At 46.8% G+C, this 12218-nt stretch overlaps 1 long non-coding RNA gene across 4 annotated transcripts in view; it reads right to left on the bottom strand.

Moving 5' to 3' along the window:
- LOC133771650 (uncharacterized) overlaps positions 1 to 12218 on the bottom strand; it is a 104459-nt gene that overhangs the window by 31830 nt on the left and 60411 nt on the right. The window lies entirely within an intron of this gene.

The following is a 12218-nucleotide window of genomic DNA, read 5'->3' as shown; positions in this document are numbered from 1 at the left end:
ATGGGCCCTAAATGTAATGACATGTATTCTTAAAGAGGAAGGCAGAGGGAGGTTCCAGACAGGAGAGCATGAAGAATTGATTCTCCTTCGAGCCCCCAGAAGGAGTACAGCTCTGTGGACAGGACTTTGATTTTAGCCCCACAATACGGATTTCAGGCTTCTGGCCTGCAGAACTTTGGGAAAATCCATTTCTGTTGTGCTCATCCACTAGGTTTGTAGTTATTTACTATAATAACCACGGGAAATGAAATTGTCCACCACAGTATTTGGGAGGAAACAGAGTGGCTCTATCCCCCTTACAAACAAAAAGCCAGAGATAGGAATATTCCTGATATCCCTACATTTCCCTGTTGGATTGAAACAGAGGGCTTTAGAGATTTTGCTTCCAGTGAGATAAGAGAGGGTGACAAAGACTGGGTCTCCTTGACCAAAGCTTAGTGAGGCTCTCCTAAGCACTTGGCTTCAACCTTGATCTCCCTCCAGTCTTCAGTCCGCTTCATGCAGTTTTAGCAAGAATCTTGCTAAGTCAGTTTAGTGAGAATCCCTCACACTTGATATCTGATCACCCTTTGACATCTGATCAAGTTCTTTATCCCTCATCTTTGATGCCTAAATCTTTGCCGCCTTCAGCAAGAATCCTGCAAGCTGAGTTTAGTAAGAATCTTTCCAACCTTGATGTCTCCTCTTGGTAATTTTCCATCACAATCCCTTCACACTACTGTCTGGCTATAAGTCTCAACTTGTCCTTTTTGAGTTGGACTTGATTTTTCTTTTCTACTGCAAATGGCCACAACAATCGGGATTGGGACAGCCTGAAGCCAGAAGCCAGGAGCTTCTTCCTGGTCTCCCACATGGGTACAGGGCCCCAGGACTTGGGCCATCCTCCACTGCTTTCCCAGGCATATCAGCAGGGAGCTGGATGGGAAGTGGAGCAACTGGGATGTGAACCGGGGCCCATATGGGATGCCAGCGCCATAGTTGGTAGCTTTACCCACTACTTCACAGTGCCGGCCCAATAATACTTTCTTTGACAGAGATGGCACCACTGGGATATCAACTCCCAAATTCTAGACATTAAGAACTCTGAACAGGCCCTCCTTTCCAAATGTCAAAATAGCTGCTGCTGAAAATGTTACACAGGATTAGAAAGAAGTGAAATATCCAGTTGTCTCTTTAGAGATACGTCTCTTTGAGTTGAAATATCTATTAACTCTGCAATACAAAGAAGACAAATATGGCCAACTTTCATTTTCTGTTTTTTTTTCCCTTTCTCTCTCCCTTGCTCTCTGCCTTCTTTTCTTTCTTTCTTCCTTCCTACCTCTCACTTATTCATTCACTCTTCCAGCAAATATTTACTGAGCCATGACTCTGCACAAGGCTGAATGCTAGGAGCCACTGTGTCATAAAGAGGTATACGTTAGTCACCACCCCCAATGGAGGAAGGAAACCACAGCAGGGCTCCGAGCCCATACCATGCATCTGGTGACATCCTGGACATTTTCACGTATACTGTCACATTTAATCTATAAATAGAACCAGAGAGATCATTGTTGTTTTTCTCTTAACAGATGATGAAACTGAATCTAAAGAAATCGAATTGAGGAGGGAGGGGTGACTAGGCAGAGCACAGGTGAACTTCAGGACAGTGAAAACACTCGGTATGCTGCCAAATGAGGGTTACAGGTCATCACACATCTGTATAAACCCAAAGGATGCACACACCAGGAGTGATGCATACTGGAAGTTGCGAACTCGGGGGTAATGATGCCATGTCAGTGTTGGTTCATCCACTGGCAGAAACGCCCCACCCTGCTGGGGGATAATGATCATGGGAGCAACTATGCATGTATAGAGGCAGATGGTATACAGAAAATCTTGGTATTTCCTTCTCAATTTTTTTAAAAAAAGATTTATTTATTTATTTATTTGAAAGGCAGAGTGACAGAGAGGCAGAGGCAGAGAAAGAGAGAGAGAGGTCTTCTATCCGCTGGTTCACTCCCCAGATGGCTGCAATGGCTGGAGCTGTGCCAATCAGAAGCCAGGAGCCAGGAGCTTCATACAGGCCTCCCATGCGGGCGCAGGGGCCCAAGGACTTGGGCCATCTTCTATTGCTTTCCCAGGTTATAGCAGAGAGCTGGATCGGAAGTGGAGCAGCAGGAACTTGAACCGGCACCCAGAATGGATGCTGGCACTGCAGGCAGTAGCTTACCTGCTGTGCCACAGCGCCGGCCCCTGGGAGTTCTTGATATGGAGACCAGAAGTAAACTGAGGAAATACATTGTCTGGAGGATAAACTGGAAAGGATGCAGAAAGAACCCAAGATCAAGGGAACCTGGTGGGAGGCTGGGCTGCAAGGGAAGCAGGAAGCACAGGGTAAGATGAAAATGGAAGGCTAGTGCCACGGCTAACTAGGCTAATCCTCCGCCTGCGGCACTGGCACACCGGGTTCTAGTCCTGGTTGGGGCACCGGATTCTGTCCCGGTTGCCCCTCTTCCAGTCCAGCTCTCTGCTGTGGCCCGGGAGTGCAGTGGAGGATGGCCCAAGTGCTTGGGCCCTGCACCCGCATAGGAGACTGGGAGAAGCACCTGGCTTCTGGCTTCGGATCAGCACAGCGCGCCAGCACAGCGGCCATGAGGGGGTGAACCAACGGCAAAAGGAAGACCTTTCTCTCTGTCTCTCTCTCTCTCTCACTGTCCACTCTGCCTGTCAAAAAAATAAATAAATAAGATGAAAATGGAGAGCATTTTTCAAAACAGGCACTGAAGAAAGGAAAAACTACAGCCCCGAACAAGTAGCTCCCTGCCAGGACAGGGGCAGCCATGGGCCCAGGCTGCTTTCATTTAAACCAATGACTGATGGCAAGGGTGGTGGCTGTTGAGTAGCACATCGCCTTTATTTCCAGATCCAGACCATTTCACTCTTCTACCCACAGTCTGAATAATGAATGTTCTGTTCCAATAACAACAACAACAACAAGTCACTGAGTGAGGTGGAAAGATCAGAAATAGGACGGTTTGATTTCTGTGGACAAAGTTTCACATATCTCAGAACTCATCTATTTCTTTCCAAGTTGACCCACCAACTCCACTACCTGACCTTGGAAAGTCATTTTCTTCCTCTTTTCAGTACAATTTTAAAAATCGAAGTGTTTTGAGAATTGGAGAGACAAACCTCGGAATGAGGCTGGCAGCAAAGAAAGGGTAATTGATCTGTTCAAGAGCTCTCCTGATAAGACTGAATGGGAGCAGCTGGAAACCTGCCCAGTGAAGGCTACAGATTATGCAGTGATGGGGAAGGGAAATAATGTATTGGCACCTGTTCCTCCTCAAACACAAGCTTGATGTTGTGGATTTAGCAGTGAACAAGACAATTCCTGCCCTCAGGGTGTTCACAGACCTATAGAAAAATTACTTGAATATCCAGTTCTGGAGGGGAACTCGAAAACATACCCGGGGGTGGAGGGTGGGAGGGGTGAAAGCTCAGGCGATCTCTTGATTTTTCTGATCACTTCCTGATCAAGCGCCTGATGGCCACTTAGAGCAGCAAATGCCATTAAATTCCGTCACTGTGACACCCAGTCTTGGGTGCTATCAAATCTCTGGAAATTAAGACTTTGCCCTCCTTCCTGGAGACAGCCTTCCTGGGAGAGCACAGGGCTGGAGGAGAGGCGAAGGAGGCTGTCACTGTCACTTCCTCCACCTACCAACGCACCTGTCTTCAGGGAATCAGCTACAGCCTCTGACCCTTCCAGGCTGGGATCAGGCAGGGTCAGCGAGGTCTGAGTGGTAAGAAGAAAAGCTAAGGATTGCAGAAGATGTCACCCCTGACTGGCCCTACCAAGTCCCGGGGGCCAAGAAGATGTCCAAGTGGTTTTCTGGGGCTGTTCACGGGTGGGCTCCCCTCGACAATGCCCGTGACCCAGGTGGAAGCCCAGGTCTGGCATTGCTCTCCTCTGACTCCAGGAATCCAGGAGCATCCTCTGCTGAAGCCACACCTTCTTCCTTGATAACAGTTAGAAGACAACCCACCCGGGCTCGCCAGAGAACCTAGTCTCCATTGCTCAGGCACAATCTGGGAGCAAAGGCAATCTCCAAGTAGGAATCATTCTCATCTCTGATTTTCTGAGTGGGTAAGAATGTGGGGATCAAACCAAGGGCCTGTGTGTTCCTCAAACTGCTCTCCATAGGTCCCATATTAACTCCTCTCCCTTGATATTGTAAAGGGAGAGGCTGCTCTCTCCACCCTCCTCCTTGGATGGGGAAGGACTCAAGCAAAGCCAAAACTGCCTCCAAAGAAATCCTCTTGAATTTTCCTGAAATCTGTACTCTCTCTACTCTGCTCCATTCTTGACATGACTAGAAGTTTGGCAAGCTGTGGGTTCTAAATTAACTTCTCTGTAATTTCTCCCTATGGCCTTTGTTGCATCAACTAAAACCTCCTGCTTAATCTATAGTGACCAAATAAATTACAATAATAGCTCTTCAACTGTTGGACGTGCCAATATAAACCCCTGGTAAGAGAACAAAGAATACGGATGAGGCCCAAAGCCTGTTGCTTCTCACTCATTGACCATGTTCCTCTTCCATTCCCCAGACCCCAGGGTAAGATGCATTGCAGCTGGAGCACAGACCAATGCAAAGCAGCACTCCGTGACTTCTTGAGGAAGTGGAGCCTGTCACACCACCAAAAACACCACATTGGACCTCAGATCAAGGGCTGAGTAACCCAGCCATCCTAGCATGGAGTGAGAATGATGAACAAGGCGGGGTGTCAATTGAGAGGAAAAAACAAACACTGATTTCAGGAGAAGGACCCCAGCTTTTTAAACAACTTTTGCAGCAGGAAGAGGAAGGGACAAGAGAGACCACCCTGCATAGATTCAAGAAGTGAAAGAGAAAGAAGATGGCTTGGTTCCTGCCGCTGAGTAATCCAAAACTTCCCAAATGGCCAAGTCGTGTGCCACACACTGCATGTGTGCCATAAGACCTTAAACCCCCAAAACTTTGTGGCTGCTGGAGGCCCTGGATTGGTCAGCCCTGCCCTGACCGTGAGCAGCCATATAAGGAGCTCTCCAGAGAGTGGCTCAAGATGAGTGGGACCCATGTGTACATCCCACAGTACTAGTGGCATCCAAGTCATCTGCAGTGTGACTACTCTAATGATACGTGAAAACTTACAAACCAGAGCCATATGATCACCTTGGAGGAACAGATATGAAAAGGTTGATTAGACTGGAAAAAACACTTGCATTATCACAAGAAATTTCCACATTGAATTTGTCAATAAAAGGATGGGCTGTTAGAGTCCTAAATATAATTTCAACTATTATGAATTTTTAAAATAGTTGTAAAACAATGGTTCAAAGGCCTTTTTGTGACCTCCTTGGTGAAAGTGAATATCAAAAACTTGAAGAGATCATTATTAAAAACTTCTGATCAGAAAGTTGTGCCAAACTGTGGCGTAGCAGGTTAAGCTGCTACCTGTAATGCCAGAATCCCATACGGGTGCCAGTTCAAGTCCCACCTGCTCCATTTCCAATCCAGCTCCCTGCTAATGGACCTGGGAAAGCAGTGGAAAATGGCCCAAGTGCTTGGGCCCCTTTACCCACATGGGACACCTGCATGAAGCCCCTGACTCCTGGGTTCAGCCTAGCCCAGTCCCAAAAACCACTGCAACTGTTTGGGAAGTGAACCAGAGGATGGGAGATTCTTGCTCTGTCTCTCTGCCTTTCAGATAAATGAATAAATCTTCAAAGAAATTGAATATAGCCATTTTAAGAGTCAAATGATATAAACAGTTATATTTCTAAAAGCAAACTTCTTTTGTGCTGTGGCGTAGTGGGTAAAGCCACCACCTGCAGTGCCAGCATCCTATATGGGTGCCGATTTAAGTCCTGGCTGCTCCACTTCCGATCCAGCTTTCTGCTATGTCCTGGAAAAGCAGTGGAGGATGGCCCAACTCCTTGGGCCTCTGCACTCGCTGGGGAGACCTGGAGGAAGCTCTTGGCTCCTGGCTTCGGACCAGCTCAGCTCTGGCTGTTGTGGCCATTTAGGGAGTGAACCAGCAGATGGAAGACCTCTCTTTCTCTCTGCCTCTGCCTCTCTGTAACTCTGCCTTTCAAATAAATAAATAAATTTAAAATAATGATACTACTCTAGATATCTTATGCTAACACAATGTGTAATATCTTTCTCAGTATTTTACTCTCCCTGTACTTACCTGATGAAAAAAAAAATGTTTTGTTTTGTTTTTTTTTTCCCAATTTCCCCTTGTGGATGTCCCCAGGACTCCTTCAGTTGACAGTGTGTTGGCACATGATCATCGTTTGCTGTAAGAGGCCTGGCACAGCAGTGACTGCACGCATTTCAGCACTCAGTGTGATAAAAGACTTAGTAGAGGTCTTTCCAGTTCTTCTTTTGAGCTGGTGAGGAAGCTTAGAGAAATATTTTCTCACGAGCAATTTGCTTCCACATGCATATTTTCAAGTTTTACATGCTGTTAAGAATCTAGCCTCTGTGAATCACATGCCAAGTACTGTCATGCAGAAGACATGACCCTCAAATACAGAGCTCCGTCTTCACGATCCTAGGGAGGAAAGCTCACAGCCATTCTATTCCCCAGGCCTCCCTTCCTGTGTGAGGACATAGAACAGTACCTCCCACTATTGCATCTCATCGTGTCATGTCTTCTCCCTTTTCTTTTTTGGATTTATTTTATTTATTTGAAAGGCAGAATTACAGAGAGAGAGGGAGAGGGAGTGAGAGGGAAAGAGAGAGAGGGAGAGAGAGATCTTCCATCTGCTCGTTCACTCCCCAAATAGCCACAACAGCCAGCGCTGGACCAGACCAAAGCCAGGAGCCAGGAGCCAGGAGCTTCATCTAGCTCTCCCACATGGATGCAGGGGCCCAAACACTTGAGACATCTTCTACGGGAACTGGATCAGAAGTGGAACAGCCAGGACTTGAACTGGCACTGATAAGAGATGCCAGTGTTGCAGGCAGCGGCTTAACCATCTGTGCCACAACACTGGCCCCTCATCACCTTTTCTTATTTGGTCATTTGACCACCTTAAAATGTCAATATCACTTGAATCTAATTTTAGCATATTCTCTAGCTAATGTGGTTATTTTATATGTAGTCTTTAAAAATATTTTCTCCATAAATTAATATTCTAATTTGTAATATTATATCTTTTTTCTTAGTCTCACCCTACTGTAGAATGGGGAGATGGGAGAGATGAAGGCACTCAGATTTGCAGAGAAGCCTCACAGAAGTGAGCTAGGCCAGAGAAGCACTTGGTTTTCTTCATTCAGGCCCAGTCTTGGGAAGCTGTGCTGAGTTCTCCTATGCTGTCATTCATTCATTGTTCACCCAATGTGTGGAGGCACACACAGGTGCCACCCCATCATTACAGCAACCCTGCAGTGTAGCTGTTAGTAGGTCCAACTTACTGAGCAGGATACTGAGGCTAAAAACGACTCAGCAGTGGCCCAAGAACACTTTTCCAGGGAATGGGTAGGCATGTTAGGAGCTACAATAAGATCTGTTTGATTTTGAACCTGTGGGCTTTGTCCCCAGCCAGTGCTTCTGAAATTTAAATGTGCTTATGAGTTACCAGCACATCTTCACCCACATCTTCTGATTTAGTAGGCGTGGGGTAGAGCCCAAGATTCCAAATTTCCCATAAGCTCCTAGGTGAGGCTGCCGGCTGCTCTTTTGAAGACCACGCTTGGCTCACAACGTGCACAGGGTCTTACCCAGCCCCCTCTGGGTACCCTGGCATCAAGGACGCAGCCCAGATAGAGCTGTCAAGGTTATCATTTACAGCTGATTTCCCCCTCTTTCTCTGACTGCCTTTTCATCAGGGTTCCAATGGATGGCTAGCAAGAGCTAATTACAATCCCGACTAATTCACTGTGTCAGTTGTTATTCATTAACAAATTATGTTCCTGACAAACTGCTCTAGTGTGGTACCCTAAGTACTGTAATTAAAATCTTAGAAAGTTGCATGTGGGCCTAATTGATTTCCTTAATGTATTACTCAGACTAAACATTCCATTATTTTGTGTCTTGATGTTTATGAAGGGGCGGAACGGCTGCTGCCGCCCAGGCAGAGACGGCTCCATCTCTGGGCTAGCAGGCGAGCTTTCCTGCTCTCAGGTCTACCCTCCACCCTGTAGCCCTGCCCGAGTGTTCAGATGCCAGTGTGTTTCTCTCCAGCAGAAATGTTCCCTTGGAAATGCATGGGGGCTGATCGTACTTGTGTCTGCAAGTGTGTTTCCTCCTTTGATTTCTGCCCTTTGGGAATGTACGGTGACTTCAGAATGGACATGGAGAAGCAAAGAGCTGATTCAGGAGACTGTCATGACCTCATGTCCCTTAGGCTGTCCCTTTAACTGTGAATACCATGGGGCAGAATGGGAAAAGGAGCTGGAGATGATAGCTAATGTCCACGCCTTGTCTAAGGCCATATACAAGCGGTATAGGCAAGTCTACGTGTATTGGGCCAATACACATCGAAGTCCACTGAATTAAACTGCACCTTAACAAGTACCTAGTATGGGCCAGGCGCAATGCTAGATTGAAAACACAAGTAAATAAATAAACAATGCAAAAAGAAAAAAAATAAACTCATTCATAATCATGGATGGCAAGGTTGTATACTATCTGCCAGGCACTGTTCTGGGAATGGTAAGCATCTTAATTCAGTGCATCCTTGCTCAGCTCCTACCAAGGTGGTTCTCTTGCTATCCCTTTTTTACAAATGGAAAAACTGAGGCAAATGGGAAAGCAAAGGCCTTGCCCAAGGTCACTCAGCCTGGAGTCAGGTCCAGTCTGGCTGTAGGTCTTTGCCTAATCCACTATATGCGATGGTGCCTCTCTTCAGCATAATAATGAGGATGATAGCTAATGAGGACTTAGTATGTCCACCAAAACCTAGTGAGTGTTTACGGTCATTAACCTCATTTCACAATTGAAGAAACAGAGGCACACAGCGGTTGCTTAACTGCCCCCAAGTCTTATGACTCGTGAGAGGCGGTCAGCATTTGAGACCTGGTCCACGATCCATATTCTTAACCTCTATGTATTTATACACAACCAGCCCAGTCCAACCAACTCAAATAATTGAACTTCAACAATTGAATTACAGGATGAGCAAAGAACCACCATGATAAAATGACAGAGTGCTCTTAAGTCCTACAGACTGATGGTTTAAGGTATCTCTGTAAGTGAATGTGGAGGGAAGATAGCACAACATAGGTTGAAAATTGTTGGGAAGGTAGATTTCTAGATTCCTCTCCCTAACTCTACTGCTCTTCCAGAGAGAAAAGTCGCTGTCTCCTGTCTGGAGAAGGGAAAACGGAGGTTCCTTCAGATGCAATTGAAAGCAGGAATACCATACAAGCTTGGGTACAAATGCATAACAATGCTTAGTCTGCCACCCCTCTTCCTCAGTCCGGGTCTCCCTGCACTAGACTTCCAGCAGATGAAAATTAGGCCCAGAGTGGAGGATGGCCCAAGTCCTTGGGCCCTGCACCTGCATGGGAGACCAGGAGAAGCACCTGGCTCCTGGCTTCGGATCAGCGAGATGCGCCAGCCGCAGCGGCCATTGGAGGGTGAACCAACGGCAAAAAGGAAGACCTTTCTCTCTGTCTCTCTCTCTCTCACTATCCACTCTGCCTATCAAAAAAAAAAAAAAAAAAAGAAGAAGAAGAAAAAGAAAAAAGAAAATAAGGCCCAGGCAGAAAGTACAGAGCTCAGATGTGAAGCCAGACAGTTGACCTTGGCCTCTGCATCGCCATCCTGCCTGCACACCTGCAGCTCTCTGACACCAGAGGGCCATGCCCTCTGCCCTTTGACCCTCATTCAGCATCTAACACAACAGGAGTGGACCACACATGTCCGAGGATAAATATCACAGGCTTCCTATACATTGCATCATATGCTACACAGTGTATGAAATGAAAATGTGCTTAATTATGGAATATCACCTTCATTTCTTTTTTTAATGAGGGTACACATCCAAAAGTACAAATTATGAAAGGCATGTATTTCTCAGTTTTCCTGATCTTGAAAAATAAAAGGTGTTAACTGTGAGGTCTTATGGAAAAATTGGACTATTTTGTTTTTTGGAACAGAAGACAGAGCTGTCTCAACAGGCTATTTCTCACGCTGTGCCAACGTGTTAAGTGAGGGCACCCATTACCCATTGGCAGCCCTGAGCGTGATGTGCTTCATTAGCGTGTCCCAGCCTTTCCTGGGTTCAGCTGCCACCACTTCACATGACTCATCGCCATCACCCTCTGAGTCACTTCCTGGGTCTCTGGTGCCCAGACTCTCTTGTTACAAATCGCACCATTTCTGCTCCTCTAACACCAGGCACGGGCCTCCCGCTCTCTTTACTCCTCAACTTCTGCTGCAGGCATCACAAATCCCTTTCCATCTGGTTTCTGGGGGAAGATCTGACCTTGTGCCACCCTTGATGTGCCACCCTCTTTCACCAATTTCTACTCAGACCTGAGCACGTTTTCTTCCTGCCTGAACTAAATGGCCCTTCCTTTGGAATGACTCCCTGGCAGCACAAACTGGCTTTTCATTCACTGCTTTGACAAATGACAGTCTTCAACTGGTTTTTAAATGCATAAATACACATATCTGTTAAAATGTCTATTAGATTTCTTCAAAAAGCCCATGGGAAATGGAGTTAAAAGATGTATTTAGGGGTAGGCATCGCAGTACAGCAGGTTAAGCCTCTGCCTGTGATGCTAGCATCCCTTAAGAGTGCCTGAGATGCGTCCTGCCACTGCTCTGATCCAGCTTCCTGCTAATGTGCACCCTGGGAGGCAGCAAACGATGGCTCAACTACTTGGGTCCCTGCCACCCAGATTTGAGACATGAATGGAGCTCCTGGCTCCTGGCTTTGTCCTGGCCCAGCCTTAACTGTTGTGGTCATTTGGAAAAGAACCAGTAGATGGAAATATCTCTCTCTCTCTCTCTCTCTCTCTCTCTCTCTCTTTCTCTGCCTTTCATATACATAAATGAAAATAAATACATTTTAAAAATTATTTATTTAGGCCGGCGCCGTGGCTCAACAGGCTAATCCTCCGCCTTGCGGCGCCGGCACACCGGGTTCTAGTCCCGGTCGGGGCACCGATCCTATCCCGGTTGCCCCTCTTCCAGGCCATATCTCTGCTGTGGCCAGGGAGTGCAGTGGAGGATGGCCCAAGTGTTTGGGCTCTGCACCCCATGGGAGACCAGGATAAGCACCTGGCTCCTGCCATCGGAACAGCGCGGTGCGCCAGCCGCAGCGCGCTACCGCGGCGGCCATTGGAGGGTGAACCAACGGCAAAAGGAAGACCTTTCTCTCTGTCTCTCTCTCACTGTCCACTCTGCCTGTCAAAAAAATAAAAAAAAAAAATTATTTATTTATTTATTTATTTTGACAGGCAGATTTAGACAGTGAGAGAGAGAGAGACAGAGAGAAAGGTCTTCCTTTTGCCGTTGGTTCACCCCCCCAAATAGCCACTACGGCCGGTGCGCTGCGGCTGGCGCAATGCGCCGATCCGAAGCCAGGAGCCAGGTGCTTCCTCCTGGTCTCCCATGTGGGTACAGGGCCCAAGCACTTGGGTCATTCTCCACTGCCTTCCTGGGCCACAGCAGAGAGCTGGGCTGGAAGAGGAGCAACCGGGGACAGAACCCAGTGCCCCAACCGGGACTAGAACCTGGGGTGCCGGCGCCACAGGCAGAGGATTAGCCTTTTAAAAACATATTTATTTTGGTGCAAAAATTTTTGCAATTCATGCATGCAAGGGGTTTTCAAAAAGTTCACCAAAAATATATATTATATATTATGAAAAACTGTTAAATATCAATTAGTTTTTCTGCACCAAAATATATCTTTTAACTCCATTTTCTCACAATCCTTTAAAAAAAGATTGATTTATTTAGCTATTTGAAAGTCATAGTTACAGAGAGAGAGGGAGAGACAGAGAAAGAAAGCTCTGCCATCCACTGATTCACTACCCAAATGGGCCACAACAGCCAGGGCTGGGCCAGGCAGAAGCCAGGAGGCACCATCCAATCTCACACATTGGCGGCAGGGGCCCAAGCACTTGCCTATCTTCTGCTGCTTTTCCCAGGCTATTAGCAGCTCCCAAGGAAATGGATTTGGAGTAGAGCAGATGGGACATGAACAGGCACCCATAAGGGATGCTGGC

The sequence above is a fragment of the Lepus europaeus genome, chromosome 12 (genome assembly GCF_033115175.1).
Source record: "Lepus europaeus isolate LE1 chromosome 12, mLepTim1.pri, whole genome shotgun sequence".
NCBI classification, from domain to species: Eukaryota; Metazoa; Chordata; class Mammalia; order Lagomorpha; family Leporidae; genus Lepus; species Lepus europaeus.
This window is presented reverse-complemented; position numbering and strand designations above follow the sequence as displayed.